This window comes from Triturus cristatus, chromosome 1_1, assembly GCF_964204655.1.
Source record: "Triturus cristatus chromosome 1_1, aTriCri1.1, whole genome shotgun sequence".
Classification (NCBI taxonomy): domain Eukaryota; kingdom Metazoa; phylum Chordata; class Amphibia; order Caudata; family Salamandridae; genus Triturus; species Triturus cristatus.
Genome location: NC_140579.1, coordinates 1,036,770,115 through 1,036,783,269, shown reverse-complemented (window position 1 = coordinate 1,036,783,269; position 13,155 = coordinate 1,036,770,115).

Below are 13,155 nucleotides of genomic sequence, written 5' to 3'. Positions count from 1 at the left end.
TCCCACTCCCATGCCTGTCCCACGTACACCCAGACGTCAGCATGCACCCACCACAACAGACACAGGTACCACACCAGCAGGGAAGGTCATACGCACACTTCCTGGCACGCACACACAGGGTGAAGTAGGCACACCCACTGGGTGGGGGGGCAAACGTAAGCCACGCAGCCAGAATGGGAGTCCGCATTCCACCCAATCCACTCCCTCCAAATCCCCTCCCCTCAGCTCTCCTGGCCACATTTCCGGCAAAGACTCCTTCATGGCCGCTCTGTCCCTGAGCCCCACTGTGACACCACCCCGCAAGCGGTCAAGGGAGTCCCCGGTCAGGGTGGTTGAGTCCCCCCCCCTGTCCACACCCTCCCCCAGTGGCGCTGCGACCCATCCCTCCGCCCCCCCCCTTGGGGCCTGTGGTTCCTTCGGGTGCAGGGGAGTCTCTGGAGGACCTTGCTAAGGTGTGCAGCGACATCCTGGCCTCCGCCTTTGGCCCTGCCCCACCCCCTGTGGTGGAGTCATCCATCCCTGCACCCACGACGCCTACCCTTCGCCCTCATGTCCCTGCGGTGCCTGGTCCTTCCCCCCCACATGATGCCCTCCCCGCTCTGGAAGACGAAGGAGTCTGACTGTGCAGGCAAGCTAGGGGACACGCGTCCCACTGTGTCCCCCACCTGGATTCGAACTTTGGATTGCCCTATGGGCATTGTACATTTTGAACTTTCAAGGGACAAACTGAGTTTTGGATGCTGAATAAAGCAATTTATTTTTCCTTAGTACACTACTGTCTGTCTGGTACTGCTGTTGATCGACCTGCCCCATTATTTTGGGTGGTGATAATGTGTTGGGTGTGTGGGAATTGTCGTCTTGTGCTGGTCATAGGGTGGATCCTGGTATCTGTGTGCCATCACAAGCTGTTGGCTACATAACTTTGTTCATGTAAGCAGTTACTGCATGGTGACATCGTCCCAAGGTGTGTTCCTTCCTCTGTGTAACCTGACATCTTCCCTGCAGGGTCTTTCCAATATGTGGTGCTGAGCTGTGTCTACATTGGCTGGGTGTGTGACGGACTCGTTAGACTTGGTCCATGCATGCTGAGCGATGTCTCCACCTGCATCATTCGTGGCGTCCTTGGTGGTCACTGTACTTGTGTATGTAGACTGTTGTCATGACTTCATGTGTACATGTTTTATTTTTGGCGCTATGCATGTGTATACTCCCAGCCTCGCACACATGTGGTACATGTACTGCAGGATCTTTGTGCACCTGACTGACATTTGTGGGCATTGGATCTGTGGGTACTCCACCCTTTTCTTTGCAGGGGCACTGCTGGGAGGACTCTGCACCCACCCCTCCTGTGTCTGGGCACTGCTGGGAGGACTCTGCACCCACCCCTCCTGTGTCTGGGCACTGCTGGGAGGACTCTGCACCCACCCCTGCACCCACCCCTCCTGTGTCTGGGCACTGCTGGGAGGACTCTGCACCCACCACTCCTGTGTCTGGGCACTGCTGGGAGGACTCTGCACCCACCCCTCCTGCGTCTGGGCACTGCTGGGAGGACTCTGCACCCACCCCTCCTGTGTCTGGGCACTGCTGGGAGGACTCTGCACCCACCTCTCCTGTGTCTGGGCACTGCTGGGAGGACTCTGCACCCACTCCTCCTGCATCTGGGCACTGCTGGGAGGACTCTGCACCCACCCCTCCTGTGTCTGGGCACTGCTGGGAGGACTCTGAACCTACCCCTCCTTCGTCTGGGCACTGCTGGGAGTGTTAGGCACCCACCCCTCCTGTGTCTGGGCACTGCTGGGAGGACTCTGCACACACCCCTCCTGTGTCTGGGCACTGCTGGGAGGACTCTGCACCCACCCCTCCTGCGTCTGGGCACTGCTGGGAGGACTCTGCACCCACCTCTCCTGCGTCTGGGCACTGCTGGGAGGACTCTGCACCCACCCCTCCTGTGTCTGGGCACTGCTGGGAGGACTCTGCACCCACCACTCCTGTGTCTGGGCACTGCTGGGAGGACTCTGCACCCACCCCTCCTGCGTCTGGGCACTGCTGGGAGGACTCTGCACCCACCCCTCCTGTGTCTGGGCACTGCTGGGAGGACTCTGCACCCACCTCTCCTGTGTCTGGGCACTGCTGGGAGGACTCTGCACCCACTCCTCCTGCATCTGGGCACTGCTGGGAGGACTCTGCACCCACCCCTCCTGTGTCTGGGCACTGCTGGGAGGACTCTGAACCTACCCCTCCTGCGTCTGGGCACTGCTGGGAGTGTTAGGCACCCACCCCTCCTGTGTCTGGGCACTGCTGGGAGGACTCTGCACACACCCCTCCTGTGTCTGGGCACTGCTGGGAGGACTCTGCACCCACCCCTCCTGCGTCTGGGCACTGCTGGGAGGACTCTGCACCCACCTCTCCTGCGTCTGGGCACTGCTGGGAGGACTCTGCACCCACCCCTCCTGTGTCTGGGCACTGCTGGGAGGACTCTGCACCCACCCCTCCTGCATCTGGGCACTGCTGGGAGGACTCTGCACCCACCCCTCCTGTGTCTGGGCACTGCTGGGAGGACTCTGCACCCACCCCTCCTGTGTCTGGGCACTGCTGGGAGGACTCTGCACCCACCCCTCCTGCGTCTGGGCACTGCTGGGAGGACTCTGCACCCACCCCTCCTGTGTCTGGGCACTGTTGGGAGGACTCTGCACCCAACCCTCCTATTTCACGATATATACGCTTAGAACATACACTGGTGTGGGTTCGCTCCATGCATACGCGGGTGAGGGTACGGGTCGTACTTACACTGTTGGGGTGGGGGGTACGCTCCATACATACGCGGGTGAGGGTACGAGTCGGACTGACACTGTTGGGGTGGGGGGTACGCTCCATGCATATGGGGGTGAGGGTACGAGTCGTACTTACACTGTTGGGGTGGGGGGTACGCTCCATACGTATGCGGGTGAGGGTACGGGTCGTACTTACACTGTTGGGGTGGGGGGTACGCTCTATATGTACGCGGGTGAGGGTACGGGTCGTACTTACACTGTTGGGGTGGGGGGTACGCTCCATATGTACGCGGGTGAGGGTACGGGTCGTACTTACACTGTTGGGGTGGGGGGTACGCTCCATACATACGCGGGTGAGGGTACGGGTCGTACATACATGGTTGGGGTGGGGGTACGCTCCATGCGTACACGGGTGAGGGTTCGAGTCGGACTGACACTGTTGGGGTGGGGGTACGCTCCATGCATACGGGGGTGAGGGTATGAGTCAAACTTACACTGTTGGGGTGGGGGGTACGCTCCATACGTACGCGGGTGAGGGTACGGGTCGTACTTACACTGTTGGGTTGGGGGGTATGCTCCATGCATACGGGGGTGAGGGTACGAGTCGTACTTACACTGTTGGGGTGGGGGGTACGCTCCATACGTACGTGGGTGAGGGTACGGGTCGTACTTAGACTGTTGGGGTGGGGGGTACGCTCCATACGTACGGGGGTGAGGGTACGAGTCGTACTTACACTGTTGGGGTGGGGGTACGCTCCATGCGTACGCGGGTGAGGGTACGAGTCGGGCTTACACTGTTGGGGTGGGGGGTATGCTCCATGCATACGGGGGTGGGGGTACGGTCCGTACATATCCGTACCCACGCTATGGAATGCTTGTGTGGGCCGTACCCAGGCCTTTGCCACGTGGGTACAGCCGTCCCGCCATTGTTGGTGTGACGTAGGTGTGGGTGGGGTACGACTCGTACCCACGCTCTTAAGGCGTGGGTACGGGACATACCTGTATTGTTGTGTTGCCGGTTCGCGTCGTCAAGCACTTCCGTTGTGGCGGACGCTGGCTTTGCTGGACACGCCCCCACCCCCTCGTAGTGACCATGGCCTGGGGGTCAGGTATGTCCAGGGCATGTGTGCTGTGTGACTTTGGTGGGGGTTTTGTGGCCTGCCCCTGGTCCTGCCCCCCCCCATTTCCCCCCTCCCTTTGTTGTTCTGACCTTCTGCGGCGTCTGCGTCGTAACCTGTAGAGGAGGTCGACCGCTATGAGGGCCGGGATGACACGTAGGTTCGGGTCCATGTCTGTCCGTCGCGTGCAGGTACTCCTTGTTTGCGTCGTCCTGATTTCCCGGCAGTTTTTGGCTGCCGGAAAATATTGTCTGTGCGGGATGACCTCGGTGCGAATCGTGATGCCTGGTTCGTGAATGGCAGGCTGCGTGCGTCCTGACGTCACGTCGGCGCTTTCCCGGATCACATTTGTATGTTTATTTTCGTCGGTCGGGGTTTTGTACGATTCGTACGGAAATGGTATTTCCGTGCGAATCGTACTTCCATGTTGTATATTTTGACGGCCGGGTACGCGTCGGACAGAGAATATGCTTCGTCCGACGGTTCGTACCCGGTTTTTACAGGATCGTGATCGGCACCAGAATCTTATTTGGGAAAGTGAGGGCGTTCTTGCATCTCTTCGCGTGCATTAACCACATGAACGAGATGGGAACGGAAATACATCAAACATTAAGCGTTTGTGTCGCTTATAGTCGTAGGCAGCAGGATGGAAAATAGGTCCTAACTATAACTATCTACTTATCTACTGGCGGTCTGCAGTAGATAGTTATAGTTAGGACCTATTTTCCATAGGAAATCCGCAACATTCTATTCCCAATAAGTCTGACAGCGATTGACGAATCTTCGCGAAATTTTCCAAACTATTGGCCAGCTCCGCTCCGATCCTACCCTGAAAGTTTTGTGGTGATTCGTCAAGCGGGGGCCGAGAAAAAAGGGGGTCCCAAAACACGTTTTTCCCATGCAATTTCCCATAGGATCTGTTGTCGCAGCTACAGCCCGAACTGCTGAACGGAATTACACCAAATTTGGCAAAGAGGTAGTCCTCAGTTCAGACTCGTGCCTTTTGCTTACATGGTGTAAATCCGTTCAGTAGTTTCTGAGAAAATTAGGGTAAAAATTTTAGTGATATCTATGGCCGGGGAGGATCCGCGCACCCTCCCCGCACCCAGCGCGCACCCTGCCGTGCACGAGCTGTATTCTAATAGGCTGCCAACACTCCAGATCAGGAAGTGTTGGCAGCCATCTTGTGCCTCAGTAGAACCGAGGCTCAAGAAACCTAAAAAACAAACGCGCAAAACGCGACAAGGGGGCAGGGTAGAAACACCCTGACCCCCTAGGCCTGCTCAGGGGGTCCCACAAGGACCCCCAGGGCCAAAAAAAGAATATGTATATATTTTTTTAAAGCGTCGAGATTCGCGCACCCAGCGCGAATTTCAGCCGAAAAAAAAAAAAAAAATCAGCGCGGTCTCCCGCGCTGAATATTCTAATTTGCCCCCGGAGGCTTAATTAAAAAAAAAAGTGTGGGGGGGTCCCAATCCCCCCAACACTGCCCCTTGATCCGCCACCCCCTGGGGCTTCGTTATCATAGGTGGGGGGGCTCGCAGCCCCCCCAGCCCCGGGGACCGCCACACCCGGGGCTTAAAACTATTTGATGTGGGGGGCTCTCAGCCCCCCCAGCCCCGGGGCAACTTATACAGGCCCTGGAGACCGCCACCCCCCAGGGCCGGCTTCTGCAGTGTCCCGGGGTGCCCACCCCCGGGACACTGCTGTTTGCAATGGCAGGGCGGGAGCCGCGGCTCCCACTCTGCCATTGCAAACTGCTTTGCTTCATTGAATCGAGAGCAGGGAAACCTGCTCTCGCTTCAATGAAGCAAAGCAGATTGCTTTTCCACAAGGGGAGCAGCATGTTAGCTGCTCCCCATGTGGAAAAGCAATGCCGGCTCCCGCAGGAGGCAGGGAGCCGGCTTGGACCGTGGGGGGATTGGAGACCCCCCCACGGTCTCCAACGAGAGGCCAAGCCCCAGGGGATGGGGTCCCGGGGCCAGAAGTGGCCCAGGAGGGGGGCAACGCGGCCCCCTTCCCAAATGAAATTAAAAAATAAATAATAAAAAACAACGGCCAGCCCCGGGGGATGGGGTCCCCGGGGCCTTAAAGTGGCCAGAGGAGGGGGGCAATGCAGCCCCCCTCCATAACAATTTTTTTTTAAAAGGCCCATGCCTTGGGAGATGGGGTCCCCGGGGCAAATTATGGCCTCGGGAGGGGGGCCATGCAGCCCTCTTCCCGATTTCTTTTTCAAAAATACAAGTTGGGGCAGGCCCTGGGGGATGGGGTCCCCAGGGCCAAAAAAATAGAAAAAAAATCCCCCCTTCTAAAAAACAAGAAGGAACAAAAAAAACAGGATCGGGCCGGAGGCCACGCCCCCTCCTTACACCACTCTGCAAACGCGCCCCCTGGCGCGTTTGCAGAGGGGGGACTAATTTCCCTTGAATACTGGGGGTCCCTGGGGGCCAACTAGTCCACCAGGAACCTCCAGTATGCGCCAGGGGGCTGTGTTGCAGAGAGGTGTAATGAAGCCACGCCCCTTTTTACACCTCTTTGCAATGCAGCTCCGTGGCACTTACTGGAGGTACCTGGTGGCCTAGTTGGCCGCTAGGAGACCTCAGAATTCAAGGGGACTTAATCCCCCAACTTAAAACGCGCCATGGGGCGCGTTTGCACAGTGGTGAAGATAGGGGGCGGGCCTGAGGTGATACTGTGCACATACGCCCTGTGGCGCGTTTTAAGTAGGGGAATTAATTCCTCTTCAATCAAGAGGTCCCCTAGGGGCCAACTAGCCCACCAGGCACCTCCAGTAAGCGCCACGGAGCTGCGTTGCAGAGTGGAGTAAAAAGGGACGTGGCCTCTGAACACCTCTCTGCAACACAGCTCCCTGGCGCATACTGGAGGTACCTGGTGGGCAAGTTGGCTGCCAGGGGACCTCAGGATTCAAGGGGACTTAATCCCCCAATTTAAAACATGCCACGAGGCGCGTTTGCACAGTGGTAAAGGTAGGGGGCGGGGCCTGAGGTGATATGTGTGCAAACACGCCCTATGGCACGTTTAAAGTTGGGGAATTAATTCCTCTTCAATCCAGAGGTCCCCTAGGGGCCAACTAGCCCACCAGGTACCTCAAGGAAGCGCCATGGAGCTGCGTTGCAGAGTGCTGTAAAAAGGGGCGTGGCCTCTGAACACATCTCTGCAACGCAGCTCCCTGACGCATACTGGAGGTACCTGGTGAGCTAGTTGGCCCCCAGGGGACTGCAGGATTGAAGAGGAATTAATTCCCCAACTTAAAACACACCACAGGGCGTGTTTGCACACGTCACCTCAGGCCCTGCCCCCTTCCTTTACCATTGTACAAATATTCCTCTAAAATCAGCCGAACTACGAATTCCGATTTACTCACCTGTTATCAGGAGAGAACCCAGGGCTGCATCTTTTAGCCCAGCACTGACCCTGAAAAGTAATTCTAAGTGTGCTTACCAGTAACTTGAATTTCCTTCCATAGGAATCCATTGTGTGTTTTCACCAGAAAATGTTATACGTGTCCATTTTTGAAACGTACAAATATTCCTCTAAAATCAGCCGAACTTCGAATTCCGATTTACTCACCTGTTATCAGGAGAGAACCCAGGGCTGCATCTTTTAGCCCAGCACTGACCCTGAAAAGTAATTCTAAGTGTCCTTACCAGTAACTTGTATTTCCTTCCATAGGAATCCATTGTGTGGTTTTCACCAGAAAATGTTCTGTGTCCATTTTTGAAACGTACAAATATTCCTCTAAAATTAGCCGAACTACGAATTCCGATTTACTCACCTGTTATAAGGAGAGAACCCAGGGCTGCATCTTTTAGCCCAGCACTGACCCTGAAAAGTAATTCTAAGCGTACTTACCAGTAACTTGTATTTCCTTCCATGGGAATCCATTGTGTGGTTTTCACCAGAATATTTTCTAAGTGTCCATTTTTGAAACGTACAAATAGTCCTCTAAAACCAGCCGAACTATGAATTCCGATTTACACACCTGTTATCAGGAGAGAACACAGGGCTGCATCTTTTAGCCCAGCACTGACCCTGAAAAGTAATTCTAAGCGTGCTTACCAGTAACTTGTATTTCCTTCCATAGGAATCCATTGTGTGGTTTTCACCAGAAAATGTTCTACGTGTCCATTTTTGAAACGTACAAAAATCCTCTAAAATCAGCCGAACTACAAATTCCGATTTACTCACCTGTTATAAGGAGAGAACCCAGGGCTGCAACTTTTAGCCCAGCACTGACCCTGAAAAGAAATTCTAAGCATACTTACCAGTAACTTGTATTTCCTTCCATAGGAATCCATTGTTTGGTTTTCACCAGAAAATTTTCTAAGTGTCCATTTTTGAAACGTACAAATATTCCTCTAAAACCAGCCGAACTACGAATTCCGATTTACTCACCTGTTATCAGGAGAGAACCCAGGGCTGCATCTTTTAGCCCAGCACTGACCCTGAAAAGTAATTCTAAGCATGCTTAAGTGTCCATTTTTGAAACGTACAAATAGTCCTCTAAAACAAGCCGAACTACGAATTCCGATTTACTCACCTGTTATCAGGAGAGAACCCAGGGCTGCATATTTTAGCTCAGCACTGGCCCTGAAAAGTAATTCTAAGCATGCTTACCAGTAACTTGTATTTCCTTCCATAGGAATCCATTGTGTGGTTTTCACCAGAAAATATTCTACGTGTCCATTTTTGAAACAAACAAATATTCCTCTAAAATCAGCCCTACTACGAATCCCGATTTACTCACCTGTTATCAGGAGAGAACCCAGGGCTGCATCTTTTAGCCCAGCACTGACCCTGAAAAGTAATTCTAAGCGTGCTTACCAGTAACTTGTATTTCCTTCCATAGGAATCCATTGTGTGGTTTTCACCAGAAAATGTTATACGTGTCCATTTTTGAAACGTACGAATATTCCTCTAAAATCAGCCGAACTACGAATTCCGATTTACTCACCTGTTATCAGGAGAGAACCCAGGGCTGCAACTTTTAGCCCAGCACTGACCCCGAAAAGTAATTCTAAGCGTACTTACCAGTAACTTGTATTTCCTTCCATAGGAATCCATTGTTTGGTTTTCACCAGAAAAATTTCTAAGTGTCCGTTTTTGAACCGTACAAATATTCCTATAAAACCAGCCAAACTACGAATTCGATTTACTCACCTGTTATCAGGAGAGAACCCAGGGCTGCATCTTTTAGCCCAGCACTGACCCTGAAAAGTAATTCTAAGCGTGCTTACCAGTAACTTGCATTTCCTTCCATAGGAATCCATTGTGTGGTTTTCACCAGAAAAGTTTCTAAGTGTCTATTTTCACAAACTAAAAATATTCCTAAAAAATCGTCTGTATGACGTAAACACATTTCAACTGTTTACAGGAGGTTGGCCAGTGCCGGATCCAGGATCCACCACTGAGTAAGAAAAAGTAAAGATAACACTACTTACCTGCTAAGTGAATTTTCTGCCATAGGATAACATTGGTGATTCTATGGGAAAAAGTTTCTAAGTGTCAACTTTTAAAATACAATAATATTCCTTAAAAATTACTACTGTAACCAAAGCGCTTTTACTCAACTGTTTACAGGAGATGTCCAAGGACTGAATCTAGGATCCAGTCCTGTGGTTAGAAAAGTAATCCATAAAGTAACTAATTGCATTTAATTAGAAATTCACATTGAGCTCAATGTTGCTTTGTGTTTGAAATTGTGTTGCCCATTGCAACAACTGTAACTTCAGTACTTAAAAGTCTGTTGCCTATTTGCCAAGTATTTAAACTAAAGTAATTCATTCTGAGAAAGTATATTTTGTATTGTAATGTATAATGTAATTATAAAAAATATATCTAAAATTAAATAGTTTAAAAAATGTAGTAAATCAGTATAATAAAAATCAGTATAACAATTCATACATTAAAAATTGTCATTTACAAAACCTTTGAAATTCACTGAAAAAACCATAGGTTTCAGGCCTGATATAGTTAGGAATTGGCATTTAAAAAAACCTTAGAAATTCACTGAAAAAACCATAGGTTTCAGGGGCGTTATAGTTAGCTGGACATTTCCCTTGTACAAAACCCTAGAAATTCCCCCGTTATAGTTAGTTCAGCTAACTATAACTCGTGCCCCCGCAATGCACTGCTGATGACATCACATATTACATCACTCATGACATGGTCAGTGACATCACTGATGACATCACTGATGACATCTCAAATGACATCACTGATGACATCACTGATGACATCATCCATGTGATAAATGAGTGCATCTTCTCACACCCTAATATAACCTTTGATTCACCGACTCAAAATTTCAGACGGCCATTTTGAAAACCATAGATACTCCAATACCAATAACTACATACCCACTCATTGACTCTTAGGTCTACATACACCTCCACTCACTCACCTGTACAGTCACTCATACTTGCAGTCACTCAGTACAGGACTATCATATGCATTTATACACCTATATAGACACTCACACACCGCCAATTATCCATTGAGGTACTGACACACCTAGTCAGTCATGCAAATAATTAATCACAGTCCAATTTACTCACCTATACATTGTTAATTTTTTTAACTATTTTTTATATATTTTTTAAATTTTTGAATCTATATTTGTAATACTTTTTATTTTTTTACAATTGTTTGGGGATTTGCGCACCCTATGCGCACCTTTCTCGATCCCTGCGCGGAACATAGTCGCCATTTTATGATTGTAGGATCCGCGTACGGTATGCGATGGGTCTGTATTTTTGTACGCGATTGCTATGCGACTGGTACGCGACTCGATGCCCATACGCGACACGTACAAAGCACGTTACGCGACGCTCGTGCGCTTCCGCGAAACGTCATCTGCGTGTTTGACGCGATGGGTGCGCGAATCCCAGGAAATATTTTAAATGTCAAAAAACATATATATATGTATTTCATGTGAAAATTAAATGAACACATAATCGAAACAACTCATAAAATTAATATTTTTTACTTCTAATCCTATATTCCTTTTAAATGCGATTTCGCGGATTCGCGCTCGGTGCGTGCCGCCTATGCGCACGGTGCGCGGATCCCATGTGACCTGAGAAAAAGAGATTTGATTGGTTCATTACACTTCCTATTCTAACTATTGAAAGACCCCACCCATTTCAATCATTCTTTTTTGAGCTTCTTTGGAGGAACATCTCACACCTTAGAAGTAGAAGAAACGTTTTTGGGAAGATTTCCACAGCTGCAATTTTTCATTATCTGAAGACAATGGCTTCTGGACAGCAGCCACCATCAGATTCAGACCATTCGTCCGATGAGGAATTTGTTGTGGAACCTCCACGCCCAGAAAGATACACCTCTGTGGTGTGGAATTTTTTTTCCTTCCCAGAAGGACAAAATAAAACTAACTCAACTAAAGTGACATGTAAAATATTTCAAAGAGTGCTTTCCAGAGGGGATCCATCTAAAAAATACTCTTGTGGGACTGCGAGTATGTTAAAACACCTGAAGACTCTGCATCCCGTGAACCTGGACAAGCAGGAATGCAGAAGACTCCGACAGCAGCCTCAGCCAGCAGTGGCAAGCACTTCTGCAGCATCACCATCGACCACTCACCCGGACATACATCCAGAATTTGGAAAACTAAAAATTAGTTGCATTAAATGCAACAAACTGCTATGTTATGGCGAGCAGTCAATTGAACTTATCTGCAGAGCGCAGCAAAATCACAAGTGCTAAACTTATGTTTATTTTTTTTTTGCAGAAGTTGACTGTTTTGTCCCTCCTGTTGTCTTTTTTTCCTTTTGAAAAAAACAAAAAAATAACCAAATAGTTCCAAAAAGTAGAAAAAAAAAGAAAAAAAAAGTTCTTGTAAGAACTAACTTTCCTGGTTTAAAAAAAGAGCTCTATTTGTATGTAGGTGTGTGAAAGTTTAGATGAATGTATGTGTAGTATGTAATTTACTGAATGAATGCATTAATAGCATATGGTGAATGTATAAGTGCAGAACTATGAGGAAATGCTGAAGCATCACACAGTAACCTCTTTAACTGCAGTGTGCTGTAGTACTTCCGAAGCACAGGGATGCAACATATGTACATAAATATGTTGCAAATCTATGCTTCTCTCTGCACGGCTGCTTAAATTGCAGCCATGTGGTGACACAGGCACCCTTGCACCATAGTGCAAGGATATCTGTGTCATGTGCTGTTTGTTTTTGTGCAGAAAGACACACCTTCCTGCACAATCAGAAAACGCATTTTTCTTCTTCAATGTATGCTGAACATTTTTGCATGTATTGAAGATTTAAAAATGAGGAGAAAAGAAAACAATTCTCCTTGTTGTGCTTTCGTACACCAATTAGAGAATGGAGCAGCATTCACATACATATCAAGATTTATGATTTCTGATAAATCTGGAGATGTGTCTTGTTCTATGAGTATTCAGTGCAATCATGCACAACAACACTTATAGAACAATCTTTCAATGCAAACTGGTGTGTATGATGAGGTTGTATTTACATGGAGTAGAAAAAGTACACAGAGCACCTTTTCCTCTCTTTCTAAATATGAAAGAGTGTCTTGTGCAATAACTATTTAACAAAAAGTGACATATTTCTGTTTTAAAATTGCTTCCAAATGATAGAAGGTAAGCACAAAGTTTGGTCTGCAAAGTTGCTCAAAGAAGAATGATTGAAATGATTGTGGTCCTTCGATAGGTACAATGGGAAATATGATGAACCACTCAAATCTGTTTTTTTGCAGGTCACATAATATCCGGTAACAGAGAGATTTCAAAACTACATCGGTATAAACAGAGTGTTTTTAAAAAATTGTTCAATCTTTGTCGGTTCTTGCAGATCTGCCCAGTCTGCATATTTATATTTACTTAAACTTACCTTCATAGTAATAGAAAATAAAAATGATATACATTTTTTTCAGATTTTTTTTACAATAAAAATTGATGTAAACTGCTTATTTTAGAATTAGGATCTGTAAAGAAAAGAAAAAATAGTTATAACATGTAATAATACATTTTTTACAACACAGCATAATTTCAACAAAGTAATTTGTTTGCATTTTTTGCTGATCTCAGAATATATTGAATTTCACTAGAAATAGTGATTTCAATCGTACTCATCACTTAACAGCGGGCAAAAAAAAAACAATCAAAAAGATTGTTTAAAAAAACATGCTATTCTCAGTAAAATACCACAAGATACAAATCACACATATATAAAATGCTTATGGCTAACAAAA